Genomic DNA, 15,879 nt, shown 5'->3' with positions numbered 1-15,879 from the left:
TTCACTGTCCAGCACCCTCCACCCTGCTCTGGGCCTGGGAGGCTGACCCATCTAGGCTGTATCAATAGACACTCTTGCTCCTTGGCTTCGCTGATGGGAGGTCTGGCAGGAGGTCAGAGGAGGTAGCTGGATGAAGTTAGGTTTTATTTCCTTCTCTCTCTCCCTGCAAGTTTGCCTCAAACCGACTGTGCCTCTCCCCTGGAGGCACAGCTTCTCTCAAGGTTGCCTGCAATGTTCTCAGGTTATAATCTCTGCCTGTGAACTCTGCTTCCTCAATTCCTCACACTCAACATGCAACGTTCTCCTTCTCCCGAGAGTTTCTTTGAACTGTGTGTATTTATTGTACTTTTATTCTCACTTCAGCATTTTCATGCACACTTCCAATTCCACATAACTTTCACTTCTCTTTCTTAAGCCCCATACCTAGCTTGCAGATGCTCCCGTTTATCCCCTGATTGCAAACTCCTTGAGAACAGGCAGGACCTCTGCATCATGAGGATTGGGACTGTGTCCGTCTTGTTCCTGGTAACTGGCACAGCCTGGCACGCAGTATGGATGTACATGAGTGAATCAGTCTTTGATTCCCTGCACAAAAGACCAATACAAAGTAGGACAACAAAATCTGTCTATTAAAGAAGTGTTCTCTCAATGCCGTCAGTTCCATAAATGGGGAGATGTTCAGTTACCACTGATAGTTGTGTGATTTTGAGGAAATCACATCTCTGTAGCTTCCTCAACTCTACAGAGAGATAAGTGATATCCAGTCCTGTGTTTTCCTCTTAGTGATGGCAAGAGAATTTAAATGGAATACTTGATGCGAATGGAATGCCTTGAGGTTCTTGGAAGAGAAAGAATCATTTTTCAGAAAAGATAGAATCTAATAAGAATTCTGTATTGGAGAAGGGAAATGTTGCTTTTTCAAATTGTGTATTTTCCATTGAAGTAAGTAAGGGACCCTGTCCCATGTCTGGCACAGATCAAGCACTTCATAAATACCTGCTATAATCTTTAGTGATTATTCTGCAAAATTCTACTGTAACATTAAGCAATGAATTCAAGAATTTCTTTGTCATTATATTATTAAAATAGAGTGTGCTGTGCCTGTTCATAGTGTTATGGGCTAATTGTATCATTGTTATATTAATAAGAATTACATTAAAACAATTCATGTGGATATATAGGTGCACTGGCGGGTGTGGTGTGATGGGGATGCGATTTGTTGTAGAAGATGTAGCAACGGGATATAAAAGAAGGAAACAGGCTGTGAAGTAACCCATTCAGGAAACTTGGCAACTTATTTGCATTCTGGGGTTTTTTGAAATTACAAAAAATTTTTTTCTTGTTGCAAAAGCAGTATCTGTCTATTACAGTAGAATTTTTTAAAATACAGATAAATAGGGCTTCCCTGGTGGCGTAGTGGTTGAGAGTCCGCCTGCCGATGCAGGGGACACGGGTTCGTGCCTTGGTCCGGGAAGATCCCACATGCCGCGGAGCGGCTGGGCCCGTGAGCCATGGCCGCTGAGCCTGCGCGTCCGGAGCCTGTGCTCCGCAACGGGAGAGGCCACAGCAGTGAGAGGCCCGCGTACCGCAAAAAAAAAAAAAAAAAAAAACCAGATAAATAAAGAATAAAAAGGGAAGTACTGTACCTAAAACCCCCATTATAGTGAACATCTTTTAATTTCACCTTTCCCCTGGCTTCTTCGTCTGGGGCACTACAGCGGTCCCACTGCATGAGGATTTATTGCTGCAACTGCCAACATGGCAGTTCAGTTGTTGAGCCAAAGAGTGGGGACATTTTAGAGACTCTATACAAAAACTATCAAATTAGACCTTTCTGGCAGTCCATTTCCTATCAAGGTATATTCAGATGACTCTAATCCTATGAATCGACGGCTATGTCTATTTTATCAGCATCCTCTCGGCATCCACCACAGTGGCTGGAGTAGTAAGCACTCATATTGGTTTAATGAATAATAAATATTTATTGAGTACTTACTATGTGCCAGAAACTGATATGTGTATCAATTAACGGTGACAACTATTATTTTCAGAGAAGTTAAATAAATCACCTAAAGCCCTCCAGCTACTAGGTGCCAGAGCAGTGTTTGAATACGGCGTCTAGCTCCAGAGTCGGTGCTCTGAACGATGAAGCTCTTCAATGGTTCTTCAGTGACTGACCGAATGACTGATCCTATATATACCAACTGAAATGTAACTTCCTCTGGGATGGTTTCCCTGTTTCCTCAACCAGGCTGGATTTTTCTGTCTGTGCTACTTAACACTCCATACTTCTCTTTTGTAGGACTTACCTTACTTGCAATTATTTTTTTAACATCTCCTTTCTCCACTATAAGATCCATGAGAGCAGGAGCTGTGTGTATGTTCACAGCCTTATTTCTAGTACCTAGCACAAGATCTGGCTCTGTTCACATATTTACTGATCGACTGATTGACAGCTGAGCAAGTGAAGGTGGGGAGCAGCAAGAGGATGGATGCAGGTTACATCTGGCTTCTACTTTGCAGAATACAAACAGCAGGCTGATGTGGAGTTAGAGGAACTAATGGTTCAATTGTAGTCAGCCTATTTTTCTGATTTCACAGAGTTCAGTGTGTATGTAACAGCCTTTTGAGATTGGCCTGCCAACGTTAATTCCTATGCAAGGTAAAGAATGAATGAAAGACAATGGGAGGGGCCACAAGCCCCAGAGAATGATCAGGGAGGTGAACCTCTATCTTCAATATCTGCTGGGATTTAAGAAGCAATTTGCCAAGCGATAAGGGTTATTTGCCAGGCAAAAAAGATACAAAAAACAATGAATATGTAATAGTTATTAGCTTTTTTGCACAAAAAACAGTATCAAGCATATAAAGCACAATTACATACTGGAGTACAAGAAGGAAACCACAGTTGTGATGGGGATTACAAAAGTCTTTGACAGGGCTTCCCTGGTGGCGCAGTGGTTGAGAGTCCGCCTGCCGATGCAGGGGACGCGGGTTCGTGCCCTGGTCCGGGAAGATCCCACATGCTGCGGGGCGGCTGGGCCCGTGAGCCATGGTCGCTGGGCCTGTGCGTCTGGAGCCTGTGCTCTGCAACGGGAGAGGCCACAGCAGTGAGAGGCCCGCGTACCGCAAAAAAAAAAAAAAAAAAGTCTTTGACAGATCATTGCAATAAGATACCACCTCACACCAGTTAGGATGATTACCATCAAAGAAACAAATTCACAAGTGTTGGTGAGGATGTGGAGAAATTTGGACCCTTGTACACTGTTGTTAGGAATGTAAAATGGTGCAACTGCTATGAAAAATGATATGGTAGTTCCTCAAAAATTAAACATAGAATCACCATATGATCCAGCAATTCCACTTCTGGGTATATACCCAAAAGAATTGAAAACAGGGACTCAATTACTATTTGTAGACCAGTGTTCATAGCTGCGTTATTCCCAGTAGCTAAAAGGTGGAAGTCACCCAAGTATCCATTGATGGATGAATGGATAAACAAAATGTGGTAAACACATACAATGGCATATTATTTAGCCTTTAAAAGGAAGGAAATCCTGACACATGCTACAACATAAATGAATCTTGAGGACATGATGCTAAATGAAATAAGCCTGTCACAAAAGGACAAATACTGTATGATTTCACTCATGTGAGCCACCTAGAATAGTCACACTCACAGAGACAGAAAACGGAATGGTGGTTGCTAGGGTCTGGATGGGGAGGGGAGAGTAGAGGATTATTGTTTAATGGGCACAGAATTTCAGTTTTTCAAGGTGAAGAATTCTCTGGATGGATGGATGAATGGTAGCACAACAACGTGAATGTAGTAAACGCCACTGAACTCTACGGTTAATAACGGATAAGATGGTAAATTTCGTTACGGGTGTTTTACTGCAATTAAAAATTTTAAAAAAGGTCTTTGACAGACACAATTAGATTTTCTTTTAATTTTAGAGGATTTGAATAAATCAATAAGCATGTTAACTAGCCATATAGAAGACTTTGCATAGAAAATGGTATGCCCATACTTTCCCAATGTCCATGGACTGCTTAACAAATTTGATCACATGATAGACAAGAAGCATCAATAAATTGCCCTAAATATAAGTTATTCAGGCTGGATTTTATTTTATTTCATTTTATTTATTTATTTATTTGCGGTACGCGGGCCTCTCACTGTTGTGGCCTCTCCCTTTGCGGAGCACAGGCTCCGGATGCGCAGGCCCAGCGGCCATGGCTCACGGGCCCAGCGGCTCCGCGGCATGTGGGATCTTCCCAGACCGGGGCACGAACCCGTGTCCCCTGCATCGGCAGGCGGACTCTCAACCACTGCACCACCAGCGAAGCCCTAAAGTAGTTTTTTAAATGTATTTATAAGGTCAAGAAACCATCATCACAATCTAATTTTAGAACAATTTTGTCCCCCCAAAAAGAAACTTCATGCCCATTAGAAGTCACTCTCTATTCTTCCCTGTCTCCCTCAGGCTGAATTTTTAACCAACATGTAGAATCACTAGGAAATCATAATACATGAGATGATGTTTTTTGTTTCTCAAATTGGCAAAAAGCAAACCAAAACAAAATGACCACCCAGGATCAGTGAAGATAGTTTCAATACCCCTCTGGTCATCTCATAGGATGGGACCAAGCCCTGGGCTGGTGGAACTGTTCTGTCTGTCTTACCAAAGATAAGATGGTGCTCATTTCTCTTGCTGGGGGACCTATGGTTGGTACTCAGAGAGTAACTGGGGAGTTGAGGATAATAAAGAACAGGTAGGCAAAGGGAAGAGGTATAAGGAATAAGTCATTTCAGAAGAGTTTTGAAGACAAGGAGGAAAACAGTTTAAAGGAATGAGGGAAAAATTTCTAGGTAGTAAGAATGACGAATGTAAGGAACAGATTGGCGATGAGAGCTGAAGTAAGTGAAACAAAGACAGTCATTCCTACAAGCCTTGGACCTGTGATTCCATTTGAGGTTGTCCTAATCACTGTGTTCAGTATGACATATGAACTTTAATTAATACAAATTAATTTCATTTTGTGATTTTAGAGGGTTTTGTATCATTTCTTCTGGAGAGGCTCTCTTTCATTTTAAGTAAAACACAGTTCCAGGCATAATTTGTTTTGGTCCCCTTTCCTCCACTGTATCCCAACGTCCTTTTGCTTTTTTCCTATCTCTCTGATTCTCCCAGGGAACTCTGCACAAAGTGGGCACTTGATAAATGTTTTTTCCCCCAAATGAGCCTAACAAGGCATATAATTCAATGATTTTTTTTTACATCTTTATTGGAGTATAATTGCTTTACAATGGTGGGTTAGTTTCTGCTTTATAACAAAGTGAATCCGTTATACATATACATATGTTCCCATATCTCTTCCCTCTTGCATCTCCCTCCCTCCCACCCTCCCTATCCTACCCCTCCAGGCGGTCACAAAGCACCCAGCTGATCTCCCTGTGCTATGCTGCTGCTTCCCACTAGCTATCTACATTACGTTTGGTAGTGTATATATGTCCATGCCTCTCTCTCGCTTTGTCACAGCTTACCCTTCCCCCTCCCCATATCCTCAAGTCCATTCTCTAGTAGGTCTGTGTCTTTATTCCTGTCTTACCCCTAAGTTCTTCATGACATTTTTTTCCCTTAAATTCCATATATATGTGTTAGCATATGGTATTTGTCTTTCTCTTTCTGATTACTTCACTCTGTATGACAGACTCTAGGTCTATCTACCTCATTACAAATAGCTCAATTTTGTTTCTTTTTATGGCTGAGTAATATTCCATTGTATATATGTGCCACATCTTCTTTATCCATTCATCCGATGATGGACACTTAGGTTGTTTCCACCTCTGGGCTATTGTAAATAGAGCTGCAGTGAACATTTTGGTACATGACTCTTTTTGAATTATGGTTTCCTCAGGGTATATGCCCAGTAGTGGGATTGCTGGGTCATATGGTAGTTCTATTTGTAGTTTTTTAAGGACCTCCATACTGTTCTCCACAGTGGCTGTATCAATTTACATTCCCACCAGCAGTGCAAGAGGGTTCCCTTTTCTCCACACCCTCTCCAGCATTTATTGTTTCTAGATTTTTTGATGATGGCCATTCTGACTGGTGTGAGATGATATCTCATTGTAGTTTTGATTTGCATTTCTCTAATGATTAATGATGTTGAGCATTCTTTCATGTGTTTGTTGGCAGTCTGTATATCTTCTTTGGAGAAATGTCTATTTAGGTCTTCTGCCCATTTTTGGATTGGGTTGTTTGTTTATTTGTTATTGAGCTGCATGAGCTACTTATAAATTTTGGAGATTAATCCTTTGTCAGCTGCTTCATTTGCAAATATTTTCTCCCATTCTGAGGGCTGTCTTTTGGTCTTGTTTATGGTTTCCTTTGCTGTGCAAAAGCTTTGCAGTTTCATTAGGTCCCATTTGTTTATTTTTGTTTTTATTTCCATTTCTCTAGGAGGTGGGTCAAAAAGGATCTTGCTGTGATTTATGTCATAGAGTGTCCTGCCTATGTTTTCCTCTAAGAGTTTGATATTTCTGGCCTTACATTTAGGTCTTTAATCTATTTTGAGCTTATTTTTGTGTATGGTGTTAGGGAGTGTTCTAATCTCATACTTTTACATGTACCTGTCCAGTTTTCCCAGCACCACTTATTGAAGAGTCTGTCCTTTCTCCACTGTACATTCCTGCCTCCTTTATCAAAGATAAGGTGACCATATGTGCGTGGGTTTATCTCTGGGCTTTCTATTCCGTTCTATTGATCTATCTTTCTGTTTTTGTGCCAGTACCATACTGTCTTGATTACTGTAGCTTTGTAGTATAGTCTGAAGTCAGGGAGCCTGATTCCTCCAGCTCCGTTTTTCATTCTCAAGATTGCTTTGGCTATTCGGGGTCTTTTGTGTTTCCATACAAATTGTGAAAGTTTTTGTTCTAGTTCTGTGAAAAATGCCAGTGGTAGTTTGATAGGGATTGCATTGAATCTGTAGATTGCTTTGGGTAGTAGAGTCATTTTCACAATGTTGATTCTTCCAGTCCAAGAACATGGTATATCTCTCCATCTATTTGTATCATCTTTAATTTCTTTCATCAGTGTCTCATAATTTTCTGCATACAGGTCTTTTGTCTCCTTAGGTAGGTTTATTCCTAGATATTTTATTCTTTTTGTTGCAATGGTAAATGGGAGTGTTTTCTTAATTTCACTTTCAGATTTTTCATCATTAGTGTATAGGAATGCCAGAGATTTCTGTGCAATAATTTTGTATCCTGCTACTTTACCAAATTCATTGGTTAGCTCTAGTAGTTTTCTGGTAGCATCTTTAGGATTCTCTATGTATAGTATCATGTCATCTGCAAACAGTGACAGCTTTACTTCTTCTTTTCTGATTTGGATTCCTTTTATTTCCTTTTCTTCTCTGATTGCTGTGGCTAAAACTTCCAAAACTATGTTGAATAAGAGTGGTGAGAGTGCGCAACCTTGTCTTGCTCCTGATCTTAGTGGAAAAGGTTTCAGTTTTTCACCATTGAGTATGATGTTGGCTGTGGGTTTGTCATATATGGCCTTTATTATGTTGAGGAAAGTTCCCTCTATGCCTACTTTCTCCAGGGTTTTTATCATAAATGGGTGTTGAATTTTGTTGAAAGCTTTCTCTGCATCTATTGAGATGATCATATGGTTTTTCTCCTTCAGTTTTTTAATATGGTGTATCACATTTATTGATTTGCGTATATTGAAGAATCCTTGCATTCCTGGAATAAACCCCACTTGATCATGGTGTATGATCCGTTTAATGTGTTGTTGGATTCTGTTTGCTAGTATTTTGTTGAGGATTTTTGCATCTATGTTCATCAGTGATATTGGCCTGTAGTTTTCTTTCTTTGTGACATCCTTGTCTGGTTTTGGTATCAGGGTGATGGTCGCCTCGTAGAATGAGTTTGGGAGTGTTCCTCCCTCTGCTATAGTTTGGAAGAGTTTGAGAGGGATAGGTGTTAGCTCTTCTCTAAATGTTTGATAGAATTCGCCTGTGAAGCCATCTGGTCCTGGGCTTTTGTTTGTTGGAAGATTTTTAATCACAGTTTCAATTTCAGTGCTTGTGATTGGTCTGTTCATATTTTCTCTTTCTTCCTGATTCAGTCTTGGCAGGTTGTGCCTTTCTAAGAATTTGTCCATTTCTTCCAGGTTGTCCATTTTATTGGCATAGAGTTGCTTGTAGTAATCTCTCATGATCTTTTGTATTTCTGCAGTGTCAGTTGTTACTTCTCCTTTTTCATTTCTAATTCTATTGATTTGAGTCTTCTCCCTTTTTTTCTTGATGAGTCTGGCTAATGGTTTATCAATTTTGTTTATCTTCTCAAAGAACCAGGTTTTAGTTTTATTGATCTTTGCTATCATTTCCTTCATTTCTTTTTCATTTATTTCTGATCTGATTTCTTTCCTTCTGCTAACTTTGGGGGGTTCTTTGTTCTTCTTTCTCTAATTGCTTTAGGTGCAAGGTTAGCTTGTTTATTCGAGATGTTTCCTGTTTCTTAAGGTAGGATTGTATTGCTATAAACTTCCCTCTTAGAACTGCTTTTGCTGCATCCCATAGGTTTTGGGTCGTCGTGTCTCCATTGTCATTTGTTTCTAGGTATTTTTTGATTTCCTCTTTGATTTCTTCAGTGATCACTTCGTTATTAAGTAGTGTATTGTTTAGCCTCCATGTGTTTGTATTTTTTACAGATTTTTTCCTGTAATTGATATCTAGTCTCATAGCGTTGTGGTCGGAAAAGATACTTGATACAATTTCAATTTTCTTAAATTTACCAAGGCTTGATTTGTGACCCAAGATATGATCTATCCTGGAGAATATTCCATGAGCACTTGAGAAAAATGTGTATTCTGTTGTTTTGGATGGAATGTCCTATAAATATCAATTAAATCCATCTTGTTTAATGTATCATTTAAAGCTTGTGTTTCCTTATTTATTTTCATTTTGGATGATCTGTCCATTGGTGAAAATGGGGTGTAAAGTCCCCTACTATGAATGTGTTACTGTCGATTTCCCCTTTTATGGCTGTTAGTATTTGCCTTATGTATTGAGGTGCTCCTATGTTGGGTGCATAAATATTTACAATTGTTATATCTTCTTGGATCAATCCCTTGATCATTATGTAGTGTCCTTCTTTGTCTCTTCAAATAGTCTTTATTTTAAAGTCTATTTTGTCTGATATGAGAATTGCTACTCCAGCTTTCTTCTGGTTTCCATTTGCATGAAATATCTTTTTCCATCCCCTTACTTTCAGTTTGTATGTGTCTCTAGGTCTGAAGTGGGTCTCTTGTAGACAGCAAATATATGGGTCTTGTTTTTGTATCCATTCAGCCAATCTGTGTCTTTTGGTGGGAGCATTTAGTCCATTTACATTTAAGGTAATTATTGATATGTATGTTCCTATTCCCATTTTCTTAATTGTTTTGGGTTCGTTATTGTAGGTCTTTTCCTTCTCTTGTGTTTCTTGCCTAGAGAAGTTCCTTTAGCAGTTGTAAAGCTGGTTTGGTGGTGCTGAACTCTCAGCTTTTGCTTGTCTGTAAAGGTTTTAATTTCTCCATCAAATCTGAATGAGATCCTTGCTGGGTCGAGTAATCTTGGTTGCAGGTTTTTCTCCTTCATCACTTTAAATAGGTCCTGCCAGTCCCTTCTGGCTTGCAGAGTTTCTGCTGAAAGATCAGCTGTTAACCTTATGGGGATACCCTTGTGTGTTATTTGATTTTTTTCCCTTGCTGCTTTTAATATGTTTTCTTTGTATTTAGTTTTTGACAGTTTGATTAATATGTGTCTTGGCATATTTCTCCTTGGATTTATCCTGTATGGGACTCTCTGTGCTTCCTGGACTTGAGTAACTCTTTCCTTTTCCACATTAGGGAAGTTTTCAACTATAATCTCTTCAAATATTTTCTCAGTCCCTTTCTTTTTCTCTTCTTCTGGAACCCCTATAATGTGAATGTTGTTGCATTTAATGTTGTCCCAGAGGTCACTGAGACTGTCCTCAGTTCTTTTCATTCTTTTTTCTTTATTCTGCTCTGCAGTAGTTATTTCCACTATTTTATCTTCCAGGTCACGTATCCGTTCTTCTGACACAGTTATTCTCCTATTGATCCCATCTAGAGTATTTTTAATTTCATTTATTGTGTTGTTCATCATTGTTTGTTTCATCTTTAGTTCTTCTAGATCCTTGTTAAATGTTTCTTGCATTTTGGCTATTCTATTTCCCAGATTATGGATCATCTTTACTATTATTATTCTGAATTCTTTTCCAGGTAGACTGCCTATTTCCTCTTCATTTGTTAGGTCTGGTGGGTTTTTATCTTGCTCCTTCATCTGCTGTGTGTTTTTCTGTCTTCTCATTTTGCTTATCTTACTGTGTTTGGGGTCTCCTTTTTGCAGGCTGCAGGTTTGTAGTTCTCATTGTTTTTGGTGTCTGTCCCCAGTGGCTAAGGTTGGTTCAGTGGGTTTGTAGGCTTCCTGGTGGAGGGGACTAGTGCCTGTGTTCTGGTGGTTGAGGCTGGATCTTGTCTTTCAGGTGGGCGGGTCCATGTCTGGTGGTGTGTTTTGGGGTGTCTGTGGACTTATTATGATTTAGGGCAGCCTCTCTGCTAATGGGTGGGGTTGTGTTCCTGTCTTGCTAGTTGTTTGGCATAGGATGTCCCGCACTGTAGCTTGCTGGTCGTTGAGTGGAGCTGGGTGCTGTTGTTGAGATGGAGATCTCTGGGAGATTTTCGCCATTTGATATTATGTGGAGCTGGGAGGTCTCTTGTGGACCAGTGTCCTGAAGTTGGCTCTCCCACCTCAGAGGCACAGCACTGACTCCTGGCTGCAGCACCAAGAGCCTTTCATCCACATGGCTCAGAAGAAAAGGGAGAAAAAGTAGAAAGAAAGAGTTAGTAGAAGTAGAAAGAACGAAAGAAAGAAAGAAAGAAAGAAAGAAAGAAAGGAGGGAGGGAGGGAGGAAGAAAGGAAGGAAGGAAGAAGGAGGGAAGGAAGGAAGGAGGGAAGGAAGGAAAAAAGAAAGAAGGAAGATAAAGTAAAATAAAATAAGTAAAATATAGTAAAGTTATTAAAATAAAAAAATAATTATTAAGAGACAAAAAAGAAAAAAATTAAAAAAAGAAAACGGATGGATAGAACCCTAGGACAAATGGTGGCAGCAAAGCTATACAGACAAAATCTCACACAGAAGCATACACATACACACTCACAAAAAGAGGAAAAGGGGAAAAAATCATAAATCTTGCTCTCAAAGTCCACCTCCTTAATTTGGGATGATTCGTTGTCTATTCATGTATTCCACAGATGCAGGGTACATCAAGTTGATTGTGGAGCTTTAATCCGCTGCTTCTGAGGCTGCTGGGAGAGATTTCCCTTTCTCTTTGTTCTCACAGCTCCCGCCTCTGAGTGTAGGTCGCTGGAGGGCGTCTGTTCTTCACTCAGACAGGACGGGGTTAAAGGAGCCGCTGATGCGGAGGCTCTGGCTCACTTAGGCCGGGAGGGAGGGAGGGGCGCGGAGTGCGGGGCGGGCCTGCGGCGTCAGAGGCCGGCGTGACATTGCACCAGCCTGAGGCGCGCTGTGCGTTCTCCCGGGGTAGTTGTCCCTGGATCCCGGGACCTTGGCAGTGGCGGGCTGCACAGGCTCCCCGGAAGTGGGGTGTGGATAGTGACCTGTGCTCTCACACAGGCTTCTTGGTGGCGGCAGCAGCAGCCTTAGCGTCTCATGCCCGTCTCTGGGGTCCGCGCTTTTAGCCGCGGCTCGCGCCCGTCTCTGGAGCTCCTTTAAGCAGCGCTCTTAATCCCCTCTCCTCGCGCACCAGGAAACGAAGAGGGAAGAAAAAGTCTCTTGCCTCTTCGGCAGGTCCAGACTTTTCCCCGGACTACCTCCCAGCTAGCTGTGGTGTACTATCCACTAACCGCCAACCCCAGTCCTCATCCTGCCCTCCGACCGAAGCCCGAGCCTCAGCTTGCAGCCACCGCCCGCCATGGCGGGTGAGCAGACAAGCCTCTCGAGCTGGTGAGTGCCGGTCTGCCCTGATCCTCTGTGCGGGAATCTCTCCGCTTTGCCCTCCGCACCCCTGTTGCTGTGCTCTCCTCCGCGGCTCCGAAGCTTTCCCCCCTTCGCCACCCGCAGTCTCCGCCCGCGAAGGGGCTTCTAGTGTGTGGAAATCTTTCCTCCTTCACAGCTCCCTCCCACTGGTGCAGGTCCCGTCCCTATCCTTTTGTCTCTGTTTAGTTTTTTCTTTTGCCCTACCCAGGTACGTGGGGGGTTTCTTGCCTTTTGGGAGGTCTGAGGTCTTCTGCCAGCGTTCAGTAGGTGTTCTGTAGGAGTTGTTCCACGTGTAGGTGTATTTCTGGTGTATCTGTGGGGAGGAAGGTGATCTCCGCGTCCTACTCTTCCGCCATCTTTTGATTTTTCTTACTTTGAAAAGTATGAAGTGCTACTATACAAAAGTGGAACATTCATTTGTCACCATTACCATAAAGAAAACTATATCAGATATTTTCCTAAGGGCTTTTCTCCAAGAGCCTTGGACCTCACCTCAAAGAAAACCATTGCTTTTGCCTGGGGATTCAGTTTTCTAGTCCTTAAAATCAGCAGGATGATGCCCCCCAAACCCTGGTTTTCTTGGAAGTGGGAAAAAGGGCATGAAAATACCCTAATAAAGCCAGAGGGTTTTTGCTCGGTTCTGGACTGCTTTCCACTGACCCCCATTGTGGGGTACTGTCATAAACCCTTGGAGGGAAGTATAGGGGAGCATACAGATCCCCAACTCTTCAGAGGAAAAACGTATAGCTCTCAGAAATGTACTTATTAACTCAAACCAGTCCCAGCTCTATTTTGCATAGTGTGAACATTACAGGTTTTTAACCCCGGTGGAAAATACAAGGACAAAATATGAGCACATAGACCAGGCTCCTGCTTCTCTTAGGCGCTTCACCTTGTTGGGCTGGCTTGTCTGCCAGCTACTCATGGGAGTCTCCTTGCTTCACTTCCCTATGTCCCCCTCCAACAGTTTCTCCTGTGATCCATGCCCATCTCCCAACAATCTTCCCCTCTCTCAGAACAGCCGCTGATATCAGGTGTTGACCCCTCTTATATGTCCCCTGGTCATAATTGATTGATTGGGGTGGACGCCTGACCCAAACTGGCCAATCAGAGTTTCTCTCCTGAGAATGTGAAGAGTGACACAGACAGACAGGGACTAAAAGTTATGGGACCTGAGTCCCAGTGTGGTAGGCAAAATTTCGAATCCCCTCCCCCCAACCTATAATATAATGAGATGATGAGCTATCACTCCCACAATTGTTATGCTATGTGGCAGAGTTGACCTTAAGACGGGAGATTCTCCGGGTGAGCCTGATCTAATTATCTGGTTCTTTCAAAGCAGCAGAAGTCAGAGAGATTTGAAGCACGAGGGGAATATGACACCCCACTGCTGGCTTGAAGATGGAAGGGGCCATATGAGAAGAAAGTGCAGTGGTTTCTAGGAGCTGATGAGGTCTCCCAGCTGATAGCCATTGAGTAAGTGGAAACCTCAATCCTATAATCACAAGAAAGTGGATTCAGCCAACAACCTGAGTGAGCTTAGAAGTAGATTCTCTCCTTAATCTTCCAGATAAGACCTCAGTGTGGCTGGCACCTGGACTTTGGCCTTCAGCAGAGGACCCAGTTGAGCACTGCCAGACTTCTGACCTACAGAACTGTGAGTTAAGAAATTTATGTTCCTTTAAGCCACTACATTTTTGATAATTTGTTATGGCAGCAATAGAAAATGAATGCACAGGGCACAGGGCCACGGCAATGCATTGTGAGGCGGCCGGGACCTCCTGCAGCTAAGGGCCTCAGCACCACCTCGTTCCTTCCTTCCTTCACATTCTTCACTTGGTTCTGTGAGCTATGTAGACGTCTTCCAAACAATTTCCCTTTTTCTGCTTAAGTCAGTAGATTTGGTTTTCTGTTGCTTATAACCAAGGAGCCTCAACAAAATGGGGTGTAGACTGGGGTGACCTGCAAAAACAGTGTAATTCTGGTTCCTGGAAGTGTTGCTGTGTGAAAACTCATGAGAGATTAAATGAACTTTGGGAAGTCTCGGAACTTTAAATAAATTGAAGGTTATTGAAAAAATCTACTATTTTTGCTGATATTTATAATTGCATTTTGAAGATATTATTTAGTTGAATGATAATATTGACTTTGGTCTACAGATATGCCTACCCACGTAAACCCAAGCTACATTGTTCACTAATAGGAAGACTTTGCAATACGCTTGTTCATTTGGTTAGAGCACACATTTGAAAGCTCCCTGGAAGCCTGTAGATTTGTTTACACCAGGTAAAAAGCTAGGTGAAGCCAGGGCATGGTCTGCTGCTTCGGGCACTGGTGTCCACCCCACCCCCACCCAGTTCCAGCTGGCTGCCCACAGCAGAGTACAGACCCCAGCAGGAACCATGCCAATGTGGCCTCTGGCCAGGCAGAGTGAGGGAGCAGAGTGACAGAGATGTCCAGGTGCAGACAGCTGGCTTGGCGGGGGAGAAGGGGATGATTGACACAGAGGAAGAGGGGCAGGCCATGGACACCATCCAGAGCCTGGGAATCTGCCCATGCATGGACTCCCAGTCTGCAGGGGCCTGTCACCCTCCATCCTTGAGTGTATGGAGGAGGGCATGGACAGTAAGCTCCCTTTTCACTCTGCAGCTTGAGGGTGGGGCTGGGAGTGAAATAGGAGAAGGAGGGAAGAGAAAACAGCAGAGGGAAGATGCATCCCTGTAAAATTCACCTCATAATGAAGAAAGTCCCTCTTGGCTTTGCTTGCTTGGAGAGGAGAACAAGACTGAGGTCCACAAGATTTCTTTTCAGATGTTCCTGTAAATGCCACCAAGTAGTAGAATTTTTTTTTTTTTTTTGTGGTAATATCCTTGGTGCAGGAAACATGACTGAGTTAGTTACAGACAATGAAATACAGTCCCTTCTGGGTGGGGTCAGTGGAAAAAGGAAGAGGATAAGGCCTAGGGGAGGGAGGAGAGACTGTGTTAAGCTGTGTGTAAGCAGGAACAAAGAGTAGCTGGATCTTGGACATTCAAAGAAGGAGCAATTCTAAAAAGAAGAGTACACTCCAGTCTGGGGGCGTTCTCCTTTGGGCACAAGGACAGAAAACCTGGGTTGCTTATACAAGGTTTATTCTGCACCCACCCCGTGCAGACTGGAGGTTGCAGGCTTAGCCTGGGTGCCTGGGGACAAGCCTAGCTGGTGTCAAACTGCCAGCCAAGCCACATGCATAATTAGGTGGATTTGGATAGAAACCCAGCCACCTGAGCCTACTTGTCTGCCTTTCTACACTTGGGTTTTGCTTTATCTTTCCCCTCTAACCAGTTTCTTTAAGGCTTCTTTAAGCCTTAATACTATATAAGGCTCCATATATAGTATTTCTTCACAATAGGAAAGAAGTACTAAATTGGCTGGATTCCTAGCTGAAAGTCAATCTTGGTCTTCCACTGATAGGAAAATCTCTTATCAACCCTACTCCTTTCCCAAGAGAGCCTATAGATCAGGCATTTTGCCACTTTTCAGATCTTTCCCCAGGCTGAAAGTAACTAGATAACCATCATTTTAAGATAAAGGATATGTTCTCTGATGGACAGTCCAGGGGAATAAGATATTTGGGATTTTTTTTTTTCTTTTCTGCTTCTGTTCATCTACTTAACAGTGTTCCAGCAATTTACTCCTTTCACACTGGTCCCTTTGGCTGTAAACTGGAGACCCTAATTCCAGTCATTTCCCTCATAGTTCAAGACAGATTTAATGAATCTTTATGGACCATATAAACCAGTTTTTTATTGCACCTCTCC

General features: G+C 42.4%; 1 protein-coding gene across 1 annotated transcript in view; it reads right to left on the bottom strand.

The window, feature by feature from the left end:
* Positions 1–12,374, bottom strand: part of FYN (FYN proto-oncogene, Src family tyrosine kinase) — a 276,852-nt gene extending 264,478 nt beyond the window's left edge. The window contains exon 1 of the mRNA XM_049695527.1: positions 12,308–12,374. The gene's annotated coding sequence lies outside the window, so the exon portion shown is untranslated. The remainder of the gene's footprint in view (positions 1–12,307) is intronic.
* Positions 12,375–15,879: the final 3,505 nt, after the last annotated feature.

This window comes from Orcinus orca, chromosome 12, assembly GCF_937001465.1.
Source record: "Orcinus orca chromosome 12, mOrcOrc1.1, whole genome shotgun sequence".
NCBI lineage: Eukaryota > Metazoa > Chordata > Mammalia > Artiodactyla > Delphinidae > Orcinus > Orcinus orca.
The sequence above is the reverse complement of the archived record's forward strand: the minus strand, read 5'-3'. Positions and strand labels throughout refer to the sequence as shown.